The sequence below is a fragment of the Leptonychotes weddellii genome, chromosome 4 (assembly GCF_054177405.1).
Source record: "Leptonychotes weddellii isolate Sample4059 chromosome 4, ASM5417740v2, whole genome shotgun sequence".
NCBI lineage: Eukaryota > Metazoa > Chordata > Mammalia > Carnivora > Phocidae > Leptonychotes > Leptonychotes weddellii.
In genome coordinates this window covers 139307551-139333414 of record NC_138372.1, presented here as the reverse complement: position 1 = coordinate 139333414, position 25864 = coordinate 139307551, and the positions used below count along the sequence as shown (strand labels likewise).

Below are 25864 nucleotides of genomic sequence, written 5' to 3'. Positions count from 1 at the left end.
GGAGGGTTCCCCTTTCTCCGCATCCCCGCCAACATCTGTCGTTTCCTGACTTGTAAATTCTAGCCATTCTGATTGGTGTGAGGTGGTATCTCATTGAGGTTTTGATTTGGATTTCCCTGATGCTGAGCGATATTGAGCACTTTTTCATGTGTCTGTTGGCCATTTGGATGTCTTCTTTGGAAAAATGTCTGTTCATGTCAAGAGGAAAGGTCTTAAAAGAAAAATCCTGCTGACACCTCAGTCTTGGATTTCAAGCCTCCAGAATTGTGAAAATCACTAACTGTGGTGTAAGCCACTCGGACTGCAATGCTTTGTTATGGGAGACTCGGCAAACTCATACATGGAGACCCAAGAGGGGATGTTAAGTCACCATTTGGATGTATGGACCTGGAGAGTCATGAATGTTGGAGAGAGAGATTTGGGGTTTGTCAGTCTAGGGATGGTATTAAATCTTGGACTGGATGGGAGAAACTGGGGTGGGAGCATAGATAGAAAAAGAGGGCCTGTGGCTGAGCCCTAGAATAGTGAGGGCTGAGCAAAGGGAGAGCGAGGAGTGGTCATTGAGACGTGAGAGGTTACCAGTGTGAGTCCACTTGAAAAGTGACCTTTGATCTTTAGCCTCTTAGCCTCATTTTGGATTCATATCTTGGACCTATTTGATTCCTAAGAGTCTTCTTTGAATATATGTTTTGGATCTTTGCATCAATCTCCTGCCTTGCAGTGCTTGATCACAACACCATTTCTCGTTTATAGAAGTAGGGTGACTAACTGTCCCACTTTGCCCAGGACTGCGGGGTTTCTGGAATGTGGGCCCTTCAGTGCTAAACCCAGGACATTTCCAGGCACATTGGGATGAGTTGGTCACCATAATAAAAGGAAAGTTTTGGCAAAATTTATTTATTTCATCTCACTGGCTTCAGTGAAAGGTGACTGGTCTAAGAGAATGTCATAACTATTAGAATTAACATCTTTGAAATGTTTATTTTTTCCTAGAAACTATCTAGAAATGGGTACTTCCACCATGAAACAAGCCTAACAGTGAAAAACAAGTTTGAGATACCATTCAGTTCCATTATCCCCTACCTAGTTTCATTTTAACAATATTTTCTTGGCTTGAGTTTGTATCATTAGTAATTTCATACATTTTAGGGTGTACATTTTGAGTAATTATCTCCCCAGTGATTTTTAAGCATTTGCTTCAGTTAATTGAACACTTTAATGAGCCCACGAACAGCATCTTTGGCATTAGACAAAATATAAAATTGGAGCCAGCCACTATTCATTGGGTTTTAGCTGGTCCGAACCTAGCAGATATTCAAGATCTAAACACAGGACTAAGTTGGTTTACCTTTCGTGGCCCTAATCTGGGTGAGTAGAAAAAATGAGGTCCTTCAAGTGTTCAGGTCCAATAAGGAGGGCTCCTGAATCCATCCTGAATACTTGTTATTCGTTCATATCTCCCTGGCCTAGCTTGGTTCTTAAGTCCAGGCCACCCATCACACTTGGTTCTGCCCCCTCCCTCCACCTGTCCCCTTTCCACCTCTCTCATCCTCAGGGCCTTCCTGGACTGGGCAGGAGGAAATATTAGACACATTCCCAGCTCCATCTGACCAGTGCCCCGCTCCCACATCACATGACATGGATATAACTTTATACTCAACCAAACATATGTTCCTGCTAAGGCCAAAACAGCCTGAAGTCAGGGTCAACTTCCGTATTATTTTCCTAGGGCTGCTGTAACTAATCACCATGAGCTGCATGGCTTAAAACAACAGAATTTTATTCTCTTATAATTCTGGAGGTTGGAAGTCTGAAACCAGGGTGTCGGCAAGGCCATGCTCCCTCTGAAGGCTCTGGGGAGAATCCTTCCTTGCCTCTTTGAGCTTCTGGTGGTTGCCCACAATCCTTTGCATTCTTGGCTTTCGGATATATCACTCCAATTTTGGTCTCTGGCTTCATATGATGTTCCCCTCTTAGTGTGTCTCTGTCCAGATTTTCCTCTTCTAAGGATACCAGTCATTGAATTAGGGCCCTCCCCAGTTCATTACGACCTGACCATAATTTGATTTCACCTGCATAGACCTTATTTCCAAATAACGTCGCATTCACAGGTACTAGGAGTCAGGACTTCATATCTTCATATCTTTATGGAGGACACAATTCAATCCACAAGAACTTCTTGTTGATTAATCCTGTGAAGAAGAGCATTTGCTCATTAACAGGGCTTGGTGAAGTCAACCACACACTCAATAATTGCTGGCTTTCAGGCTTCAATTCTGATACCAACTCCAGGGTGCTTTTTTTTTTCCCATACCAACAAGCAATTAACTCAATTCTGACATTACCTACCTGGAGATAGTGACTGATCCCACAGGTTAAGAGCTTAGTCCTTAAGTCTGCCCTCCCCGCTTGGATGCCACTCACAAGTTCAGGCTGTCATTTGTGCATTTGACTGACCAACTATAAATCGGAGGTTCTAACAAACCCTTCCTTGGGTTCCATTAATTTGCTAGAGTGGCTCACAGAACTCAGAAACATTTCTACTTACTAGATCACCAGTTTATTATAAAAGGATATAACTCAGAAACAACCAGCCATAGGGCAAGGTATGTGGCAAGGGACTCAGAACTTCCATGCTTTCCTGAGATGTCACTTTCCCCACACCTCCATGTGTTCATGAACCCAGAAGGTCTCTGAACCCCACACTTTTGGGTTTTTATGGAGGCTTCATTATATAGGTATGACTGAGTAAGTCATTGGCCACTGACCTCAATCTTCAGCCTCCTCCACTCCCCAGTGGTCTGGAGGGGGACTGAGTTCTAACCCTTTAATCACAGGATTAGATTAAACCTCTGGTGGTGATCAGCTCTCATCCTGAGATGACCCAGGGGCTTTCCAAAAGTCACCTCATTCACATAACAAAAGACATCTCCGATCGCTCTCAACACTTAGAAAATTCCAAGGGTTTTAAGAGCTCCTTGCCAGGAACTGGGATGAAGATCAAACATATATTTCCTATTATAAATTATAATATCACAAGGCAGGATGGGGTAGTGAAAATGGTACAGGACGGGGAGTCAGAAGTACCGGAGTGCGCCCTTAGCTGAGGTTTTGCTCGCTGCAGTTTTCGCTTCCCGACGTTTCAGTTTCCCTGGGGACAGCTGCGCAGAAGTAACCTCGCCTCCTTCTGACGAATTGTCAGCCAATCAATAGTAGCGTAATGCTACGTCACAGTGCCCGCGTCACTCGTCATTCATGTCACTTCATCTTGCCACGTAGGCATTTTATCATCTCACATCATCACTAGAAGGAGGGTGAGTACATAATGAGATATTGGGAGAGAGACCACATTCACACGACTTTTATTGCGGCGTATTGTTATAACTATTCTATTTTGTTATTGTTGTTGTTAATCTCTTACTGTGCCTAATTTGTAAATCAAATTGTATCATAGGTATGTACTTATAGGAGAAAACATAGCATAGATAGGGCTCGGTACCCTCTTCAGTTTCAGGTATTACTGGGGGTCTTGGAACGTATCCCCTGTGCACAAAGGGTGACTATTGTGTTTAAATCTTGGCTCCACCACTCATCTGAAAAGCCTTGGGCAAGTCACTTACCTTTTCTGATTCAGTTTCCTTGTTTATAAAACGAGTATCTTATCTACCATGCATGGTAGTTGTAGTGAGGTTCACATGAGATGGTTTACACAAGGCATCTGGCTGAATGTTCGATCCATGTTATCAATGCTATCTCACTTTACTGCCCTTTTATTTAATTTATTTTTTGAAGACTTTTTTTTTTTTTTTAGAGTATGAGAGAGAGAGTGAATGCTTGGAAGAGGGAGAGGGAGAGAGAGAATCGTAAGCAAGTTCCACGCTCAGTGCAGAGCCCAATGTGGGGCTTGATCCCAGGACCCTGAGATCATGACCTGAACCGATACCAAGAGCTGGATGCTTAACTGACTGAGCCACCCAGGCGCCCCTAAAGATTTTATTTTTGAGTAATTTCTACACCCAGTGTGGGGCTTGAACTCACGACCCCAAGATCAAGAGTTGCACGCTCTACTGACTGAGCCAGCCAGGTACCCCCTCTCACTTCCCCTTAAATTGAGCTGACATCATGTAAATTAATTTGCAAGTTTCTTTGTACTCTTCATAGAATTTAAACATTATAACTGTATGGCTAGTGTTGAGATTATTAACCAATCTGAGCATTACTCAAGTTTTGTATTTTAAGAGTGACTCTTTTTGGGTGTGATTGATAATTTTGGAAATGCAGTAGGAAATGCCTTTTCCATCACAATGTGGGTGGTGTAAGGTCCATCACAGGAAACTTTATAGATAATCAAGTACCTTGGAGTGATTAGAAACAACTGCCTTAGGAATTTGGTTGGAGTCGATTAGCCCTAATGATTTCTTGTGGCTCTGGGCCATCTATTTTATCCTCAGGAATTTGTGAGGTATTTAGGGGCCGGATTTGCCTCTTTCTGTTAACTACCGCATCAGTTAGGAATTATGTTTGGTTGCTGGGAACAGAGCTGATTTCAGTGGCTTAAAAACATAAGGATTTATTATTTTTTCTAACAATAAATATCGGGAGGTAGTCAGTCCAGAGAAGGTATGGCTGCATCTTGATCCTTGGGACCCAGGACTCTTACAGTTTTCTGCACATTTCTCTTCTTGAGATAGCCTTATATGGGAACAAAATTTGCAAATCATATATCTGGTAAAGGATTAATATCTACATATATAAGGAACTAACACAATAGCAAAATAATAAAAATAATAATTTAAAGGGGTGCCTGGGTGGCTCAGTCAATTAAGCATCCAACTCTTGATTTCAGCTCAGGTCATAATCTCAGGGTCATGCCTCTTGTTGGGCTCAGTGCTGGGAATGGAGCCTGCTGAAGATTTTCTTTCTCTCTGCCCCTCCCCACCCTATGCTTGCGTGTGCATGCTCTCTCTAAAAAAATAATAATAAATAATAAAAATGGGCAAAGGACCTGAACAGACATTTTTCCAAAGAAGATATACAAATGGCCAACAAGTACATGAAAAGACACTCAACATCACTAATCACCAGGAAAGTGCAAATCAAAACCGCAATGTGATATCACCTCACACCTGTTAGAATGGCTATTCTCAAAAAGACTGAAGATGACAAGTGCTGATGAAGATGTGGAGAAAAACGTACCCTTCTGCACTGCTGGTGGGAATGTAAATTGGTATAGCCGTTATGGAAAACAGTATTATTAAAATATTAAAAAGATAACTACCATATGGTCCAGCATTTCTGCTTCTGGGTGTATATCTAAAGGAGACGAAATCAGGATCTCAAAGAGATCTCTTTATTCCCAAGTTCATTGCAGCATTATTTATAATAACCAAGATTGAAAACAACTATATATATATATATATGTAGTCATAAAAAAGAAGGAAATCCTGCCATTTGCAACGACATGGAAAGACCTTAAGGGAATTATGCTAAATGAAATAAGTCAGACACAGAAAGACAAATAATGTATCATCTCACTTGTATATGGAATCTAAACACAAACTGAACTCAGAAGCATAACTTGGTGGTTGCCAGGGGTGGGGGAAATGGGTAAAGGTAGTCAAAGAGTACAAACTTCTAGTTAGAAGATGAGTAAGTTCTCGAGAGCTGATCTGCAGCATGGTTACTATAGTTGACGATACTGTATTGTGTATTTGAAAGTTGCTGAGAGAGTAGATCTTAGAATTCTCACCACACACACACTAAACAATAATTCTATGAGGTGATGGATATACTAACCTTATTGTGATAATCATTTTATAATATATATGTATATCAAATTATCATGTTTTATACTTTGAACTTATACAGTGTTATATGTCAATTACTTCTCAATAAAGCTAGAAAAAAAAAAAGATAGCCTTATAGTCCAAGATGGCTCCTGGAGCTGGAGCCATCACATCCATGCTCCAGGTAGAAAGATGGAGCAAAGAAGAGGCATAGAGCCATAACTCCCAGCTGAATCAACACTCAAAGCCCTACCCTCCATTTTATTTTTGTTTTGTTTTGTTTTTTAAATCTCACTAACTATACTGGTCTGTAAGGGAGGCTGGGGAAATGCAAATATTTTTAGTAGGACACTTTGCCACCCAATAATACAGATAGGAGAGAATGAATACCTTGGCATTTAACAGTCTCTGGCTCAACTCTCTCAGCTCATTTGATCATACCCTTTATGATAAAAATGCATTTCCTTTTGCCCAACCACAATTATCAGTCATACTGAAGAGTCACTCATAAAGAACTAAAGAGTAGTTTTTTTCCCTAGAGCACATAGGGTAATTCTTTAACTCATGGGAACTTAGTGAAGTCATTCATTTATACAAGTGGTAAGTTGTTTGTGTCTCCTACATGTCTGGCAAGGTACAAGGCTCTGAGGACAGAGCAATGAGTAAAACAGGCATAGTCCCTTCTCTCCTAGTTACAGACCGGTGGAGGAACGGAGGAACGTGAATCAAAGTGGCATATAAAGACATGAAGAATTCCTATGTGGTGACAAAAAATGACAAGTCTTAGGTAAAATAAAAGGAACTCTCTGGGTACAGAGTTAGGGAAGGCTCTTGACTGTATGGATGAATTGAAATTTGATGGATGGGTTGGAAATAACTGGTTGAAGGAGCTGTGTGGGTAAATAGCATTCCAGGAATTCCAGGCATTCCAGAAAGAAAGAATAGTACAGATGAAGGCCAACGGTGGGCGGAGCATAGAAAAAGGCCAGTTAGTGTGACTGGAGCACCAGAAGCAAGAGGAAGCACGCTAGGACTGGAGATTAGAGAGGTGGGCAGGAACTAGCTTTGTGGGGATGTGTTAGGCATGTTAAGGATTTCAGTTGTCCTCCCAGGAGCAATGGGAAGTCACTGAATTTTAAGGTGGGGTGGGGTTAAGGGCATGTGAAATGAACATATATATTAGCTCTTTGAAAAGATTACTGTGTTAGAGGATAGACTGGACTGGATTGAATAGTGGCAGGCAGATTAGACAGGAGTCCAGGTAAGTGATGAATGGAGGCTTGGTACAGGATGCTGGTAGTTGTGGGCATGGAAAGAAGTAGATGGATTCAGGAGGACAAATGTAATTCTGGGGTGGGGACCACTTGACTTTTGAGGGCTGATGATGTTCCAGATGTGTCTTTCTGAGATACAGAATTTCATCTTTAATATGAAAGAGAAAGTGGTTATATTAGATTTATTGATAGATTAGATTGATTCTCAATTTCAAAATTACCCACACTTGGGTTAGGATGAGATTTGATCCTGGTTTGGTTCTTAGTGCAGTGTTTTTGATTTCATATATTTTTCTAACCCTCAACTCTGGGATATTAACAAAATGTACACCAAAAACCTCTACGCTCTTGTACAGTCATGAGAGATACTTAGGTGATGTATTCCTTGCTGCTATGAGAGTTGTTAACTTTCATTTACCCGAATTTGAAAATTAAAGAACCGAGAGGTTTCAGGTTAAACATGGTGCCCAAGTGCAATGTTTATTATGCAATGTTTACTGTCCCCCATCCTTAATACCACCAAGATGTCAGAGAAAGGATTATACAGCATTAACTCATGAGGACAAAATGAATAGGGAAGGAGATGACTGTATGCAAGAGATCCCAACAAAATTTTGAGGTATGGAAAGTAGATGGATTAATGGTAACTGATTGGGGTTTTAGCTTTTCCTGCTATAGCCAATAATAAGCAAGCTGCTTTGTGTCACAAACTCAAGATAATCTCAGGCATTGGTGGCTCTAGATACCTCTGAAGGTGGGGCTGATAAGAGCATTAGTTTAAAAAGGATTCCCTCCCTCCACTTATGATGCTAGACAAGTACCCTTCCTCCATTCTGCATAGATAGGTTTATGTCTAGAGAGGATGAACTTGGGAGTTTCTGGACTAGAGGAAAAGTCAACAGATACTCGGCAATACTTGGAGACCTTTTTTGTTGTCGGAACTTGGTGGGAATTTGTTACTGGCATCTAGTGGGTAGATGCCAGGAATTCTGCTAAATATTCTACAACACACAGGACTGCCTCACAACAAAGAATTATCTGCACCAAAATGTCAATAGAGCTGAGGTTGAGAAACTCTGAGTTAAGTGAAAATCTGGGGTGAGACTCCCTGCCTCCTTACCCCACTGTAGACATGGGCATGCAAAGGCACTATAGGAGATGGAAGAATATCTTGATTGGGAAGTTGACTAGCAAAGACAAATATGCGGACATCTGTATATGTCCCAACAGTGTGACAGGTTCCTGCCAATCACTCATTATAAATTCTACTCACTCTCCCAGAACTTCCATTTATCTTTTTGAGACTGTCTTAAATATGACCAGAGAGCAAAGCCTCACCAGATAGTTGAGGACAGTTTCTTCATGAAAAATGAAGAAAAAAATTAAGAGGAAAAAAGAAGAATCTAGAAAAAAAATAAAGAATACAAGCAACAGAAAAAAACATTAAAAGTAACTTATTATAGTATCTCTAGAGAGGTAAGAGATAACTATTGCACTTCTTAAACTAGACTACTATGCTATTAACAAGAAAGGGATATTGATAAAACAAGTTATTAGAAATTGAAACTATGAGAGCAGAAGTAAAAATGAAGGGTTGGATAGTATGGTTGAAGAACTCTTAGAAAGTACAACAGAAGGACCAAGAGCTGGGGAAATAGGAGAGAAAAATAGAGCAATGGCGGAAAATCTAAGAGGTCAACATCCAACTAATAGCCATTCCAAAAGAACATGAAGGAAATCAGAAAAGAAAAAAGAAAAAAAGAGCAAGAAAGTTCCCCAGAGGACAAGAGTTTCCAGATTAAAGGGCCTGCTGGGTGCCCAGTACAAGAGATGCATATCATCATGAAATGTTATACCAGGAATGAAGAAAAGTCTTAGGAACTATCAGAGACAAGAAGAAATCAGTTATCAGGGGAACTAGACTTTTCAACAGAAACCCTGGAAGCTGGAAGTTAATGGAGCATTGCCCTCAGCATTTTGAAGGAAAATTATTTCCACTTAGAATTCTGTATTTTTGCAGAACTTCAGGCAAATCGAAAGGTAGAATAAAAGCCTTTCCAAAGTTATGTGACTGAAGGTATTTAACTTCTATGTATCTTGACTTAGGAATATGCTGCAGGATGTGCACCATCAAAAAGGAGTATAAATCAAGACGGAGGAAGCCGTGGGATTTGGGATCAGGTCAAGGACCCACACAGTAGAAAGAGAAGGGAATACCTGATTTAAAGTGTGCATTAGGCCAATGGAGCTTGGGCAGATTGTAACAGGAGGATGGAGCACTCCAAAAGGGATGTCTTTAAGGAAAGCAAACGAATACTACATTGTGTAATAAATGGAATGAGAGGAATTTTAGAGAATTGTGGGAGTTTTCAGGATACAATAGTGAAAGTTACATAGAACATTAAATAAATGAAAAATGAGGCACAGAAAAGAGGATGAACAAGAAAGGAAATCTATTCTGATCGTGCATTTAGAGAGCACTCATTCTACGCCAGGCACTCATTTCAGCGTTCGCACATAATTTTTCGTTTAACCCTCACAGCAGCCCATGAAGTGGGTGTGGATACAGTTTTCATTTTACAATTACGGAAAATGAGGCACAAGCCCACATAGCTGGTACCTATTGGAGGCAGGATTTCAACCAAGGCAGTCTGGGTTCATAGTCATAACAGTGTAAATTCTGTATTGCTTTAATCAAAATAGTGATGTTACTCTTTTGAGGTGACAGGGGGGTGGAGAAATGGGAGGAACTAATGTAACCGCTAGGTTTTAATCTTTGACCGTGGGAAGTAGTAGATAATGTCCACATGGGAAAGGAAAACAAGAAATAGCAATAAAGCATCTAATAAAAACATATGGAGGTTAGGATGGTAGGAAATAGCTAAAAAGAGTTGGGAGTTGTTACCTGTGGGGAATGGGAGGGGAGGTGGACGAGGTGGGGTAACAGGATGCTCATTTTTCTTTTAGCCTTACGGTGCGATTTGACTTTTTAAAACAATATACTTGTATTATTTGATTTAAAAAAAGGTGAAATAGAGATAAAAGGAATAAAGGAATTTTTTAGTTTTATGTTGGATCACCCAGTTGGAATCTAAGCTGCTGCACCGTAAAGGGTCCCTGTCTCCATCTACAGGGGCACCCCACCTTTGATATTCATGGCTGTAGCCATCATGCTGTCGCTGCTTATGGGAAGGCTTGTAAGGGGTTCCAGAATGGTGTGTGTAAGTCCAAACCATGCTGAGCTGGTTTGAAATACTATTCATGGATTGTTTCAATTGAAGGAAGGTGTCTTCTTGGCTTGGGTTTGTAGATTTAATTAGACAATTTCAGAGTCAAAGTCGTGCTGTTGCCATTTTAGGGTTGAGTCAGACTTTATGAACTCACCGGCAGGGGAGACAATCAGGTCGTATTTATTTATTTATTTATTTATTTATTTATTTATTTATTTTTAAGAGTCTTGCCTCCTGCAGCTATTTTTTTAATCCTTATACACCAGAAGAAAAAGAATCATTGTTCATAAACACAAGGAGTGAAATACATTGATTTTTCTTTTGCTCTTTGGAAGTAGGGGGAGGAAATGTGCACGTCTCAGTAGTAATTCTTGTTTTTGTTCTGAGTCCTTTATTGCATTATTCACCCAGGGACTGCAGAGTGATTTGAATCAGAGCTGTGGTAGAAGGGCCTCAGCCAGCGATGGAGAGGCAGGCCAAATACTCCCATGAATTTGCAGCCCCATTACAAATGCACCCTGCTGGGAGGAAGCACTCAGTTTCTTTTGCCAGCAAGTCTGAACAGAACAGGCTTCTATTTAACCATGTGTTATCTTGAAAACTCTCTCTTCTCATTTTTTTTTTTTTTTCCACAGTCTGGAGATTTCTTTAGTGATGCCTCCCATCAGAAAGAAAAACGATGATTCTAGCAGTGACTGAGGAGATATTAATTTCGAATATTCAATAACACATAGGGATGTTTTCCTTGTGGGGCATTTATGGAGATTGCATATTTTAGACCATGTGGAATGGATGTTGGAGGGAGGTAGATCCTCGCATCTGTTTTAGTTGAAGAAGGATTTGGGGAGAAACTGGAATTTAAAGAGGCCTTTTAATTTTTATCAATTTCTATCAGGGACAGAGAGCTCCTGTGTCAGTCATATCTCCAAAGAGAGGTTTACTCCTCCAGTTACTGCTTTCTAAAGGGCTGTTACTTGAAAACAATAAGCACAAAGAGACAGTGTCTTAGGACAAATGCTGATGCCTTTTTATTCCTCTTTGCACTCTTAGAAGTGAAACACAATTAGCTAACTTAGCTGTGGCAGCATTAGTAAGTAGCTTCACGGGAAGAGTGCAGAGTGGTGGGTTATGAAACCAGATTTGGGAAGGCAATTTAAATACAATGCTCAACCTGTTTCTTTCGTTGTGTGATTGCCATAAAGCAGTAGATTAGGAATCACATGCATAGGACCACCGGCCACTCCTAGCTCACAGCCCCACCAACAGACCAAATTCTTGTTTCTAGGATTGGTCTGGCAGCTGCTGGCTTCCATTAGGCTTGGTATTGGTGGGCACCAGCCATGCCCAGCTGAGCGTTTCTCGAGTGCCTTGTAAAGGGGCTTGCAGCTGAGCTCTTTAATTTTTAAAATATGTTTATTAAATGATTTCTGTCTTAGTTGGGCCTACTATAACAAAATGCCACAGAGTGGGTGACTTAAACAACAGATATCGATTTCTCCCTGTTCTGGAGGTTGGGTAGTCCAAGATCAAGGTGCCAGCAGATTTGCTGTCTGATGGGAGCCACTCCCTGGCTTGCAGATGGCCTCCTAGCTATGTGCTCACACGGCCTTTTCTCTGTGCGTGGTGCATGAACAGGGAGAGAGAGTTTCTCTTCCTGTCTTATAAGGGTACTAATCCCATTATAAGGGCTCCACCCTCCCGACTGAATCTAAGCCTAATCCCCTTGCAAATGCCCCACCTCTAATTACATCACGTTGTGGTTAGGGCTTCAACATAGGAATTTGGGGGCAACATAAACATTCAGCTCATGACAATGTTCTATCTTTATTTTTCTTCTTATGATGAAAAGGCAATCATCTTTAAATACCAGTATGATGTCTGGCTTAAGGTATGTGTGCAGTACTTTAGCTGGCTGGCTGAGACAGTGGGAGAATTCGTAGAAAAGGAGTGTAGGGGTGCCTGGGTGGTTCAGAAGGTTAAGCGTCTGCCTTCAGCTGAGGTCATGATGCCAGGGTCCTGGGATTGAGCCCCGTGTGGAACCCCATGTCAGGCTCCCAGCTCAGCGGGGAGTCTTCTTCTCCCTCTCCCCCTGCTCGTGCTGTCTCTCTCTGTATCGCTCTGTCTCGAATGAGTAAATACAATCTTAAAAAAGGAGTGCTAATTTGGAAGAGGAGAGAGAGTGTGCATGTGTAGGAAATCAATGTGCTCTTACCTTCTCGTTATCTGAATGCTTCTCAACATTCAATCAATCAGGGGAGTAAATGGACTAACAGTTTTTAAGCCCAGGGACTGTTTGTGCCAAGGTCCAGTCGTGTTTTCTTTCAGTATGACACCAATACTATTAAAGACTAGTTTTTTGTAGGAGAGGGGCTTTGTTGAGACAGCGAATACCAAAGGATTCATTAGAGATTTAACCTCAAAAATAATGTGCCAATGCACTTGAATTCTAAGCAGACCCAGTTGTAGTCTGGTCATGCTGTAGTCATGTGACTTATTGACATTATGGTAAACGGTACATTTTTAAAAATTATTATTTATTTATTTTTTAAAAGATTTTATTTATTTATCTGACAGAGAGAGAGAGATAGTGAGAGCAGGAACACAAGCAGGGGGAGTGGGAGAGGGAGAAGCAGGCTTCCCGCGGAGCAGGGAGCCCGATGTAGGGCTTGATCCCAGGACCCTGGGATCATGACCTGAGCCAAAGGCAGACGCTTAACGACTGAGCCACCCAGGCATCCCTAAACAGTACATTTTCTAACATTATTGAAAGCATAGAATATTTTGTTCTACCTTTTTTTTTTTTTTTTTTTAGCAATAAGAGACAAACCACCAAGAGAAGGGGTTTCAAACTTGGGGAGCTTACATAAAATACAGATACCAGGACTTAGATGCAAAACATAAGGATAGGGGCCCACAAATCTGAATATTTAACAAATGCCAAAGATAATTATGCTGCACATGGTCTAAGCATCGAACTTTGGAGAAAAACACCAAACCAAACCACAAAAAAAATCCGTTCTTCAGACCCTCTCTAGCACCAAAACTTGTCCCATATATCAAACCCTTAGGCCTTAGTATGCTCTTAGAAGCTTGGCCTTAATGCCTAATGAGTGGGCTGGAGGCCTAGGCTAGCTGGAGTCCCTCAGAGCCCTCCAGTAGTAAATAATTGGAGAACCATTGGTTGGGTACAACTCAAGCCAGTCCTGATGTCTCCTTGTAATTGCAGTTTCTGTGGGGGCCCCAAGCCCTTCATGCCCACCATATGGAGTGGCCACAGAATTTTAGTATCCCCCAGAGGCCCCAGAGCCCATGCTTTTATTTGAGAGTCTTTCTTCCAAGTAAAATGAAACTCCCAAGGCTTTCTCTCTTTTTTTTTTTTTAAAGATTTATTTATTTATTTATTTGAGAGAGAGAGCACATGAGAGGGGGGAGGGTCAGAGGGAGAAGCAGACTCCCTGCCGAGCAGGGAGCCTGATGTGGGACTCGATCCCGGCACTCCAGGACCATGACCTGAGCCGAAGGCAGTCGCTTAACCAACTGAGCCACCCAGGCGCCCCCAAGGCTTTCTCTTTGATTCGTGGGAGAAATTATGAAAATTCCCTCTCTCTACCCAGCCTCTACCGAGAATACTTTAATTCAGTGGGGTTGAGGTCCCCTGAAGTTTCGTGACCAACTCTGACAGGGACAGAACAATAGTACACTCAGGAGCCGACCCTTAAAGTCCTCAGTGAAATATTTGGCTCGCCTCCTCCCTCCATTTGTGCTATATGAAAGAATTCCATGGTGTGACATGGTATATTGTTTTTGGATAATTCTGCAGGCTAGTCTTGAAATGAATGCTTATAGGAAGCTGTCAAGATGAACCTAGTATTAGGCAATAAAGGTCGGCCAGGGGTGGTTTAAATAGAGGTGCTTGCTTGGGATTGTTCAGAATAATGGAGCTCTTAGGTGAGAAGTGAAAATAGCAAACACTGCTGGCTGCTGACAACACCCGGGGCCGTTACCCTTTTGTGTGAAGTCATTGGAAGAGAGATGAATTATGTTTCCTGGGCGGATTTTTTTTTTTTTTTTTTTTTTTATGGAAGGTGGGTGGCAGCAGGGATCTATTTTTATTTAAAAGGCTTGAGAAGTGCAGTGGAATGGCTATGCAGTTTGCAGTCAGGTCTTTGCCTTTGTTTGGCAAGGCGTGAGCCCCTGGCGGCAGAAGAATGGTAGTCCTGCCCGGGTTGCCGTGGCACTTCGCGGGAGGTGCTTTGTAATATTTGGGCAAGTTTGCCATTACCCTAGTGCCTTACTTTCTCACTTCCTTAAATATGATTTAACGCCTCGTGGCATGACGGGATTTCCTTAAATGTTGGCAGATCGCTCTATGCGTTCAGATGTGCGAAGGTAAAGTCATCCAATTTATTAATTATGCATTGCAGTTAATAATCATATAAAGCTGTCAAGTGATTAGCTGTAGGAGGTGTGTGAGAAAAGGACTGTTAAAACGGCAGCAGTTGTTGCTATAGACAGGGCTCTTTGCTGTCGTGCTCAGAACCTTTTAAAGAAATGCCCAGTTCTAACTTCAAAGCCCTATTTCATGAGAATCGCGTTCTGGATGGCAGAGTTGTTTCTATCCCAACCTCCTCCTTTGTGGGAAGTGAAGGCTGTCGTGCTGTGATTATCTTCAAAAGAGTGCACTCCATGTGGTAGGTAGAGAGCTCATCTTCCGTGAGAGGAAGAGTGAATCCTTCCTATCTGGAAGATTCTGGCTTTGTCAGGGACTAGCTGGCTGTGTGAGGAAGACGCCTATAGTTCTGGGTCACGGCGTCTCTCCCTGTAAAAGGGAGACATCCTACAGTTGTGCAGAGGATCCTCTCTGTCCTGTTCACTTCCTCAGGGTGATTGACCTGTGTCAGGGCTGGAAAAGGAACAAATACCAGGCAGCCGGGGGCAATGAGGTCTCTGCTCTAAGCTGGTACTCAGCGCCGTGTGTGCACGAGACAGATGCGCACTGAGGCTCGCTCCGGGAAAGGAGGGAAGGATACAACAGATGGATTCACAACATAGGCATTGGAATGCAGCCAGCCTACCCGGGAGCTGCCGCGGGGAGATGACTGGAAACCAAAGGCCGAGCCCAAGCTGAAGCTGTAGTCTCTAGCCCTGAGGAGTCGCCCACTTTCTCTCACCTTTGAGTCTTCTCCACTTAGCCTCCTCAGTAAGGCCCCCAAGCTTGAGTATTTATGACCCATGAGGTCTAGAAGTCGCCGCTGACCATCTACAGGCTCTAAGACTCATCTGCATTCCTTTAGCAAGGATTAATGCGTGCCTACCGTGCCCCAGTACCTCTTGTAAGTCTTGCCTCCAGCGGGAAGTTCAGACGGTCATCAGATACACAGGCAAAGGAATGAACGAGCAGTACACTTTCAGATATAGATGAATGAATAAAAAATAAAATAAGATGATGGGACAGAGAGTGATAGATAGAGATGGGGGATGGTGCAGCACTTTAAAGAAAGGAGTGAAAGTAGTATTTGAATAGACTTGAGTGAGGAGCAGAGCCGGCAATGTGGAGATCTAGGAGACTCGAGTCCAGGCAAAGGGAGCAGCGTGCTTGAGGGCCCAGAGTCAGGAATGAAAGCAGTGGGTAAAAGGAACAGCAAGAAGCCATAGTGACGGGAGCATAATGAATGAGGGGTCAAGTGGTGGGAGATGAGGAGCAGGGCAGGTCATCAAGGGACTTGTAGTTTCATCAGGAGTTAGGAGTTTTTCTGAGTGAAATGGAAAGCCGTTGGAAGAGTCTCAGGTTGGAGCACCATGATGTGATCCACGTTTTTAAAAGATCACTCTGGTGGCTATGTGCAAAACAGAATGCAGAGGGGCCAGCGTGGAAGCAAGGAGCCCAGGGAGGAGGCTGCTTGCTGCTCTAATCCCCGTGAGAGATGATGCCGGCTTGGGCCAGGTTGGTGGTGGTGGAGTTGGGGAGAGCTGGCCATTTAGGGGCATTACAGGATTTGCAGGTGAGCCAGCTGTGGGGTGTTGAGAAAGAGAGAACTCAGGTGTTTTTCTGGAGGAACTAACTACACAGAATTGACATTTGCTGCCATGGGAAGACTGGGAAAGGAACAGGATTGAGAGGAGAAATTAAATTTATGTTTTGGACGTGTTCATTTGTGAGATGCCTACTAGTCATCCAAATAGAGATGTCAAGCAGCTACTTGGATGTTTAAATCTGGAGCAAGGGAGAGGTGGGGACTGGTGATTAGAATTTGGGAGCTAATTCTAACCAGGGCTTCAGCTGAGATCACCTACAGAGATTGTGTTTACGGGGCAGAGAAGGAGGCCCAGGACTAATCCCTAGGGTACTCTGACATCTAGAGGTGGGGAAGGGGAGGGAAGCCAGCCAAGAAGACTGCGGCGGCGGAGGTCAGATTCCAGAGACAGGGAATTCAATTGATACCTAGCCCACCAACATGTAGGTCCCCTTCAAGTTTGCTAAGTGCTCCTGGCCCAATCAGTAATGGCCAAAGTGAATGGGCGGTGAGGCCTGCTGACCTCCACTGAGTTTTGTGGGCAGGATCAGATTTCTTGAGAAGGGGAAAGGACAGGGTAGGGATTCTAAAACCTGGCCTATAATGTAATTGAAATTTTGTTGACTGACTCTGAAGGATATTACTTCTCACTCTCTTTCTCTTTTATCATAGCTTTCTTTCAATTTATTTTTATAGGCTTATTACTAGGTCTATCTTACCTTTTACCTTCCAAAGGATCTCAGAGGCCCTTAGTACCACCAATACCTAGATTTCTTCCCCCCTTTCTGTCTTCTTTCCTTCTTGGCCCAGGCTTAAAAAATTTCCTTTCCACATCCACATTCATGGAGGTAATCCAGCATCCATAACCTGGAACTGTCTTGTACCTGTGGAAGAACCATAGGTTGGGGCCACCACCATAGTCGACTCTTTGCCAGGCAGTGGTGATCCTCTCAATCTCATACACGTTGTCAGAATAAGTCTTTGACCCAATTAGTGCTAAGGCATCCCAGGAGTCTAGATGGACAGTTCCCCTCAGAGAGACAGGGAAGCATTACTTAAGTTCAGGAATGCTGTGAGCAGATGTTGATTAAGAGACCTGACATGATTGCTAAGGGAAGCGCGGTGTTTGGGGAAGATGGTTTAGCATTGCTTCACTCTGTTCCCTGAATTCTCTCTCCTGGCCAGCTGTGCAGATGTGGGCCACAGGCACAGTGGGGTGAACAGTGTAGGTGATTGTATAAATCCATCATCACCATTAGAAAAACAGCTTAAAGTGTGCGTTCTTGAAAAAGGAAGGCATGCCATTCATTGTATATACTTACAATTACCTATTCACCAGCATTAGAGGGACATGCTCAGAGATACAATCAAAGAGCACTTATTCAACACAAAGCCTCTTAGATGAATGCAGGTATTATTTCGCGTCCATTCCCTCGATTCTCCTCACTTGTGAGAGGATGTATTCTCCCTGGCAAGTCATTTCGAGCTTCTATTTCTCTTATAACTGTGGATAATAGAGTTGACCTTTCTCACTTAGATTATTTAGCTTAATGCCCTCGAAATGTGGCAAATGCTATATGGCAGCTAAAATCTTATTCCGTTTCTCTGCTCCAACCCCTAGGTCTTGTGTTCAGGGAGACAGTCTGTTGGACCCAGCACCTTCCTGGGAAAAATGAGACTGATTTTCCTCATCTGCAAACCTGTCTGGTCACTCAGCTTAACTTAATAATTCACCAGTGTTCTCTTAGCAGAATATTTTACAATATTATAAAGATATTTATAAAGATCTTATAATTTATAAAAGGTCATAAAGATATTTCAAAAGTTGAGAAGGAGGGAAAACCTCTCAAATCTTCCCTAATAAACACAACCTTTTTCTTTCTTTACTCCTTTTTGGTGTTTCTACTGTTTATATGCATTTTTAGAATTTTAATTATGGCATACACAAGACTTGCATATTCTTCTATAATTTTTAATAATTTAACAGTTTTATTTTTCTAAATACTATTCCATGGATTAGAATGCCCATAGTTTATTTACTTTTCTTTGAAGGGATTTACTTTGTTTCCAGTTTTCCATTCTGTCACTGCAGGGCTCTTGTCCTTTCTTTTGTGTTATTTCCTTAGGATGAAGTCTTGGGGCAGTCATACGGGTAGGGTTACCACATAAAACACAGGATTCCCAGCCACAGTGGAATTTCAGATAAACCATGAATAGTTTTTTAGTATAAGTATGTCCCGTGTAATATTTGGTACATACTTATACTAAAAAGTGTTCATTTTTATTTGAAATTCAAATTTAACTGGGTATCCACAATTTTTATTTGCTAAATCTGGCAACCCTAATTGTGAGGCAGAACAGGAACATTTTCGTGAGTCTTGATACACATTGACAAATTTCTGTTAAATTTATCATTAAGATTTTATTATTGATTTAAATGAGGAGGGGAAACTTTCAGAGGGGAGAAATAGAGAAGAAAATGGGAACCCTAAGATGTTAAGTAGGTATCTAGGTTATTACATTTTTAGTTTTTAGGAGAATTACATAATCATATAGTATTATATAAACATATAATATTATATAAATATTCATAGACACATAAGGAAAAATTTTTTGGACCACACATATTTCTGGTAACATCTACCCAGTTTCTTGGTGGGACACTTATTATTAGTTGCCTACTTGCTATGTGTCCCCCTTCTTTCTTACTAACAGAACCCTGATTTTGTTCAGGGCAGCAATGGGACCAGTTAAAAACTCAATTTCTCAGGCTACCTGACTGCTAAAGGTGGCCATGGGACTCAGTTCTAACCAAAGCAGGTGAGCAGAAGTCTGTGGTGTTGTATCTTTCCCTTCTTCCTTTGCCCGGAATGTAAATGTGATGTATAGAGATACAGCAGCCATCTTATGACCTGTGGAAAAAAGCTATGCATATGGAATGGTGAAGTAGTAAAATAAGATTCACAACTTGTACGCCCATAGTTGATTAAATAACCTTGTTCTAGTTTATTGCATATATTTTTTATAAGCTTCTTCAAGTCCTTTGTAGAAATAGGTCTAAATCTATATACACATATATAATAAATATTTTGTGGACGTCAGTATGCCCACAGGAAGAGGTTGAGGAATTCTTGAGGAACTGCCATGACCGTTGCTGATAAAGTTCAATCAGGGTTGAAGGCCAAGTCTAATTCCTGAGACTCAGAGACCAATGAGAAAGGATACTATTCACCAGTCTAGCTTTGGGCACAAGGATTAAGATCTCAAAGGAAGTAAACGTGACAAACAGGAAGTTAGGTCAAACTCTTAGGGCTTCAGAATCAGTTGTCACACCAAGTTCAGGAACTTCAGAGTTAATAAAGGCAGGGAGAACCTTACAGATTAGAGCAGGAATTTGTCCAGGTAAGTAAGTGGACCAAAACGAGAGAAGCAACCCATGGATACTACGCTGTAGTTCTGGTGCTGTTTTCTCCATCTAAGTCTGTTTAATAGTTTACCCTCTGCCTTGGTACCTCTATGGTCATACAGAGTCCTGAAAAATGAGGGCGGATGTCAATGAGAACTGAACTGTCTGCTGTAGTTGGAAGATCTTTCCCATAGATGAGCTTCTGGCTCTGTTGCATTTCAAACTTTGTTTCTTGTCTACTACCCACATACTTCCAGTGCTGGGCACTTTAGGACACGTTCATATCCTCTGGCCTTGTACCTTTATGAAACAACACTGGATGAGTCAGCACAGTGGGTGGTAGGAACATTCCGGAAAACCCGTATCTACCCTGGGACATCAAGCAATAACTCAACTGTACGTGGAAATGATCACAAGTCTCATTAACATGTCCTGTGAAGCTTCAAACTGAATATATCCCAACTTAATTTCTTTTTATCCAGATCCCCAAAAATGCCCGGGGCAACTCCAGTAACACCTGCTATGAGACAAAGTATGATGGAGAAGAAATGGTGTTGGAAAGAGACAGCGGTTGTAACCTGTTGCTGCTGAAATAGCTTATTAATGCAAAATAAAAACAAAACCAAATGACCGTGTGGGCACATAATTAGGATCCCTCCTAGAGTTCTAGAAAGGACTGTGTGCCCTTAGAAAGTGTCCTGAAGCTTGGGCTTCTTTAGCTTTATGGTAGACCTATCTCTGTGCGTTCCTTTTAAGAGATGTGCCCACGGCACACACATACCCTTTGGGTTGCCTTGAGTGCTGCCTGACAACTTGAGAGCAATGTGTTTTTTAAAATGAATAATGTTTAATTTGTTTTAAAATTGTAGGCAATCCTTGCTGTTGTTAAAAACAAAAAAGAAAACAAAAAGAGCAAAAATACACATGTACTATACTCCTGCCATGTGGGGATTTGGGTGAATTTTCTTTTGGACATTCTTTTTATTGATACCTTTATATTCCTTATCATCCAAAAGGGGACAACTTCAAAATGTTATTTTGAAGATTAGATTTATGGTGAGCTTTCTCTTGTATCATTAAATATACTTATAAAAGGATGATTAAAAAAATAACTATAATTTTTTAAAATTCCCCATTATTGGGTATTTAAGTCACTATTGAACATTTAGGTTATTTTATTTTATTTTATTTTTTTAAAATTTTTTTTTTTAAGATTTTATTTATTTATTTGAGAGAGAGAGAATGAGAGACAGAGAGCATGAGAGGGAGGAGGGTCAGAGGGAGAAGCAGACTCCCCGCTGAGCAGGGAGCCCGATGCGGGACTCGATCCCGGGACTCCAGGATCATGACCTGAGCCGAAGGCAGTCGCTTAACCAACTGAACCACCCAGGCTATTACGCCCTAGGTTATTTTATTATACATAAGATATGTTAAGCATCTTTCTACATATATCTTTTTGTGCTTTTTCTTATTACACACGTAATACATTTCTAGGACAAATTCCTAAAAGTGAAATGACTGAGTCACAAGATATGAAAAATTTAGAGAATCTTATACATACAGATACGTTGCTCTCTAGAAAGTCTGTATGAATTTATACTTTTGAAAGAAATGTGTGAGAATGTTTTCCTAAACGCTTGCCAGAAATTTATACTATTATTTAAAAAAAATCTTTGGAATGGTATCTCATGGTTTTAATGCTTATTTCTCTGATTGTTGTGATGCTGAACATTTCTTATATGCATTTTGGCTTTGTGGATCTTCTGTAAATTGTCAGTTCCTGTCTTTAGGCAAGAATTTTTTTCTAATTAGACATTTTTAAATTAAGGCAGTATATTTTTTTAAACTGCATAGAGCCTTTTATTCTTATTTTTATTATAATGTGTTTCCCTGTCTGCTCTTTCACTGGCTTTTCTTCTTTTCCCTAATTGGAGGAGTGGCCCACAGAGTTGCCCTTGCCCCCTATTTTTTCCTTATCTATTAGACTGAGTCATATGAAACTGCAGTTTTTAGAAGGCAAAAAAATGGTAAAATACCAGCAATTTTCTGTGGCTAAACCTGATCTATTTCTCTTGATAACCTGATTAAATCTTCCTCCCTCTCCCCTGTCTACCATTCTGTCTGTCCATTTGTTCATCCTCCCAACAAATATTTATTAGCAACTGCAGCATGTCACCACTCTAAGGAGGACTCCCCAGCCATCGTTAGCTCTGACCTCTCTTCTGAGCTCCGGTGTCTGTTTTTTGAGTCGGCAAGTCAGCCCCACACTGGCTCTGTAATATTACTCACATCTTCTCTGTTCCTCTTCTATCCACCTCAGTTCAGATTTTCATTACTTAATGTGTGTTGTAGTCTGTTTGGGCTATCATAACAAAAATACTATAAACTGAGTGGCTTATAAACAACAAACATTTATTTCTCATAATAAATACAGAGGCTGGAGGTCCAAGAGCACATGGTGCCAGCAGATTCGGTGTGTGTTGAGAGCCCACTTCCTCATAGATGGTGCCTCCTCACTGTGTCCTCACGTGGTGGAAGGGGCAAGGGGGCTCCCTAGGGACTCTTTTATAAGAGCACTAATCCCATCTGTGGCTCACCTTCATGAAGGCTCACCTTCACGACCTAAGCATCTCCTAAAGGCCCCACCTCCCAGTCTCACCACATTGCAGGCTAGGATTTCAACAAATGAACTTGGGGGAAAATATAAACTCTCAGACAATAGCAATATATAATGTTTTCTCTCCCACAATATTCTTTACCTTCTCTTACCTTCACACTACATTTATTGAGATTCAAAGCTTTTCCCTCTTTCAAGGGTCATTCTAAATGTAATACTTTTACCGATCACTGCCTTCTCCCATCCTTCACTACCGGCTAGAAATTTCACCATTCCAATGGCCTTTTATTTGCACATCTTTTCTGGAACTTTCTCCTCCTACCATCTGGTTATTTCTGTACTTTCTTTTATATTGAGATATCATTTACATATAGTAAATGTAAAAATTTTAATTGTACAACTTGATGCATTTTTACATATGCATATTCCTTTGCAACAACCACTCAGATCAAGACACAGAAAATTTCCGTCACCTCAAAGTTCCCTTATGCTCCTTCCCAGTTAATAACTGCTGTCAGCTACCAAAGGTAATTAATGACTGTCCTGATTTCTATCACCATAGATTAGTTTTCATATTTTTGAATTTCAAATTAATGGCATTATACAATATGTACTCTTTTTGCATCTGGCTACTTTTGCTCAACATAATGCTTTTGAGTTTCATCCATGCTATATATCTATCAATAGTTTGTTCTTTTTTTTTTTATTGCTGTGTAGAATTCCATTGTATGAATATGTGACAGTTTGTTTATACATTTTTCTGCTGGTGGAGACTTGGATTGTTTCCAGTTTTTCACAATTATGAAAAAATGCTATAAACATTCTTGAACAAATCCCTCTTTTTCTTGTGCACGTACCTAGGAATGGATTGCTGGGTTATAGGGTAGGCATATGTTTAACATTAATAGAAACCACCAAACAGTTTCCAAAGGAGTTGTGCCATTTTACATTCTCACCAGAAATATCTGAGAGTTGATCTACATTCTTGCTATCATTTGATGGTATACGTCTTTTTTATTCTATTTATGTGTAGTGGTATCTCGTTGTGATTTTAATGAGGCATGTGGTTTTAATTCCATGATGAATGATGATTTTGAGCACATTTTCATATGCTTATTGTCTATTTAGATATTTTCTCTTTTAAAGTGCCTGTTCAAGTTTTTTGACTATTGTGTTAATTACTATAGTTTTATGGTAAGTCTTAAGTTTGGAACTTTAAACCTACCACCTTTGTTTTTCTTTTTCAAAATTGTCCTCGCTATTTTGGGTCCTTTGAATTCCCATATAAATTTCAGAATGAGTTTGTCAGTTTCTACCAAAAAAAAAAAAATACCTGCTGGGATTTTAACTGGGACTTTGTTGAATGTAGAGGTAAATTTGGGAGAATTGGTGTCTTACCAGTCCATACCTATGGTATATCTCTCCATTTACTTAGGTTTTCTTTCATTGCCTCAGCAATGTTTTCAGTGTAGAATTCTTGCATATATCTTGTTAAATTTAGTCCTATGTACCTGATTTTTTTATGTCAATATGAATGGTATTATTTTTAAAATATCTTTATCTGATTGATTTATAGTATATAGAAATATAACTGGTTTTTATATACTAACTTTGTATCTTGTTTCCAACCCTTAATTCACATATTAGTTGTTAATAGTTGTTTATAGATAAGTTCCTTTGAATTTTCTAGGTACATAATAATGTCATCTGCTAATAAAGAAGTTTTACTTCTTCCTTTCTAATATTTATGCCTTTTATTTATTTTATTTTCTTGACTTATTGTACAATTTCCGTACACTTCTTTCCCCCTTCACTAGACTGTAAGGCAAGATTTTTTGAGAGAAAGCCCTACCATGGTGCTTTAAACATGGGAGATACTAAGAAAACTTTGATTGACTGTGTAAATTATGATGGGGGAAAATAATGAATTAAAGCTGTAATTTACTCTTCTATATGATCAGTGAACCACCACCAGGAAAAAGGATGCTGGTTAAAACCCATTTTTGTGAGTTGGTATATCTTGATTTGCAAGGGTTGTTACAGGTGACTTGAAGACTCCTGGGTCATTCTACCTGGTTTGTGGTTTTCAGTGCCTGGATACTTCTCTGGTGTTATGTTAGCGTTCATTGTGTTCTTTTATAAGACTCTTGCCAAGCATTTTGAAACTTCCAAAATAGCAGTGACTGCTTCTCCCCAGGATAGCATGGAGCAGATGGATTCCTGGACCTCACTGCCTTCAGTCCCAATTCCCCAAGCTTCTGTTGGTGTAGAAAAAAGAATCTGCATTTTCAATATTACTGGAGTGAAGCCTGGGAAATTTTCAGTTTTGAGCCTTTAAATTCCAACGAGCAATGTTATTTTTAGATTTCTAGTATGCATTTGGGGTTTGTGAGTGAAATTGTATTAAGGAGTGAGGATGAGGGCTCACATAAGGGGGCGGTGGTCTTTTCCCAGTAAGCAGCCGCTCTTGCCTGTTCTGAAGATTCATGGGACTGGGAAGTGGCAGCCTGTGAGCTGCAGACACCCAGGGCAGGAGCAAAAGCACTCACTGGACTTTGATACCCATTGTTGCATTTTGGGTGCAGTAGTCATCTTTCTTTTATAGGTTCCATTGTCCGTGTGGCTGGACCAGGATGTTTCTTGCATTGCGTGAGGAGTTTGTGTCTCAGGAGGTAATTCCATTGTTTCTTTGTTTCTTTGCAAACTGCAGATATGCTGTTAGCTGTTTAAACAGTAGATTGGTAAAGTATTTAAGGCAGTTTTGACTCTAGGCCACAGGGACTGCTCTCTGTTCCCCTTTGGTTGACAAATTAGATACATCAGTGAAGAACTAGCATATGAATGAGCTAATTATGTTTTTGCTGTTGAGTGAATAAGGATCACCTTGAAAAATGAAAGTAACAGAGAAATAATAGAAAAGAGGAAAATCAAAGGATGCATACCCTTGTAAATTTGGATTAAATAATATAAATGCAGGGTGATTACTTTTTTTCCTAAATACTTGAAATTTTCAACTTTTACATATTTGGGCCTCTTAAAAATGTACATATTGACATTAAAACAGTGTTCTAAGTATTCATGTGATTATTATTAATAGAACACTTCTCTTTGCCCCCAGCAACGGGCACTTTGCCTGATCACCTAAATTCCTACTACCCAGAAATAATCACTGTTTGTAATCATTGGGTACATACAAAATAATTACAATTAATTTCCATATTTTGTTTTCATGCTATAACTGGTGTTTGTAAATCTGCTTTTGTCACTTAACAATCTGTAATATGGATATATTTTCATGTCGAGAAATACAGAGCTACATTATTTTAATAGTCACCCAGGATACATTGTGTGTGTGTGTGTGTGTGTGCGCGTGTGCGCACACGTATTAAATAATTTAACTGACAGGCTCTTTTTTTTTTTTAAAGATTTTATTTATTTATTTGAGAGAGAGATTGAGATAGAGAGAGCATGAGAGGGGGGAGGGTCAGAAGGAGAAGCAGACTCCCCGCTGAGCAGGGAGCCCGATGCGGGACTCGA

General features: G+C 40.7%; 1 protein-coding gene across 6 annotated transcripts in view; it reads left to right on the top strand.

Moving 5' to 3' along the window:
• The window catches only part of NCALD (neurocalcin delta), a 366474-nt gene that overhangs the window by 23844 nt on the left and 316766 nt on the right, over positions 1-25864 (top strand). For 5 of the 6 annotated variants that reach the window (XM_081816330.1, XM_081816327.1, XM_081816332.1 and 2 more), the window contains exon 1: positions 24933-24999. The exons of the other annotated variant lie outside the window; for it this stretch is intronic. The gene's annotated coding sequence lies outside the window, so the exon portion shown is untranslated. Of the gene's footprint in view, positions 1-24932; positions 25000-25864 lie in introns of those variants that run through there. 6 annotated transcript variants of the gene reach the window in all.